The sequence below is a fragment of the Choloepus didactylus genome, chromosome 15 (genome assembly GCF_015220235.1).
Source record: "Choloepus didactylus isolate mChoDid1 chromosome 15, mChoDid1.pri, whole genome shotgun sequence".
NCBI lineage: Eukaryota > Metazoa > Chordata > Mammalia > Pilosa > Megalonychidae > Choloepus > Choloepus didactylus.
Genome location: NC_051321.1, coordinates 46,597,439 through 46,598,690, shown reverse-complemented (window position 1 = coordinate 46,598,690; position 1,252 = coordinate 46,597,439). Strand labels below are relative to the sequence as shown.

The window sequence follows — 1,252 nt, the reverse complement described above, 5'->3', positions numbered from 1 at the left end:
GATGTGTGCAACTTGCTCTCATATGTTCAGAAGACAGAGCAATAGATGATGGATGATAGACAGGGAGGGAAAGAAGAAATGGTAAAGTGACAAAATATTAAAGTTGGTAGATCGTGGTTTCGTTGGAGGGGGGAGGGGTATGCTGGAGTTCTGTGTATGGGGTTTGTATTATTTTTTGCAACTGTTACTGTAAGTTTGAATTTATTTCAAAATAAAAATTTAAAAAAAAATTAAAACATTAAAAAAAAAAAAGCCAGATTGTAACACAATTGCTGACTTCACGTTTCTGGATACCTTTAATAATTTCACTGTGATGCAGTTTGTAAGTTTCCTTGTCATGGCACAGATAATAAAGAAAATAACTCCAGTGATCAAGATTTTCAGTGAGATCAGTGATAACCATGTGTTCAAGAATCATATAGAACTGAGTCAAATAGGTTCCAATCTTGATGTTAATAAGGAACTCCAGTGGTTTCTGGGTGGCCTAACAATTGAGGTTACCAGAGGGATCACCCAGCACTTTTCCAGGTTAAGATCTAAATAGGTTGAGAGTTTCTTGTATCATGAATGAGGCTGGCAAGATAACTGTCTGCACACTCTGGAAAAATCACACTGATGAATTCAACCTCATCTTCTTCAAAAGAACTTACTATTTTCCTCAATTGACTGGGAGTGAGCAGGTGGGGCATCTGCAGAAGGCTGGTTTAAGATGACATAGTCTTCAATGTACTTTATTCCATAGTAGTACACATCATCTAGTTGAAGTGCAAAATATTTGCTCAGGTACACCCCTCCTACAATGATACCTGTAAGCATAAACGATAGTTCCAAAGCACATACACCACCACCAAGCTCTTCTTTGGCCAACTGGTGCCACTTCATTTGTGTCCTTGCAGTCCACTGTGGGCAGGAGTGTGGTGGTGATGGTGGTGGGTGGGGGATGATGAATGCCTCCTCACCATGCGTGATCTGGTTTTTCTTGGCTTCTTTCTGGGCCAGAGCCGAAGTGAGTGCCACTTTCACCATGGCAAGGCCCTGGGCACCCCTGGAGAGCGGCGATGGGCCCAAGGGGTGAGTTGTGGCTCCAGGCTGCAACTGCAGTCTCCTTGGCCCATCTCCAGGCATGGCTCAGAGGTGGCTGAGGCAGCTACGCCAGCCAGCCGTATTTTTTTCTTTAGAGCTATCAAGAAAATTACTTTTATTCTCATTGAACTTGCAGTTTTGGATGGATAGTATTTTCATTGTTAGAACT

At 42.3% G+C, this 1,252-nt stretch overlaps 1 pseudogene; it reads right to left on the bottom strand.

Annotated features, from left to right (window-relative positions):
• Positions 1-238: 238 nt before the first annotated feature.
• LOC119509909 lies at positions 239-1,026 on the bottom strand (annotated as a pseudogene).
• Positions 1,027-1,252: the final 226 nt, after the last annotated feature.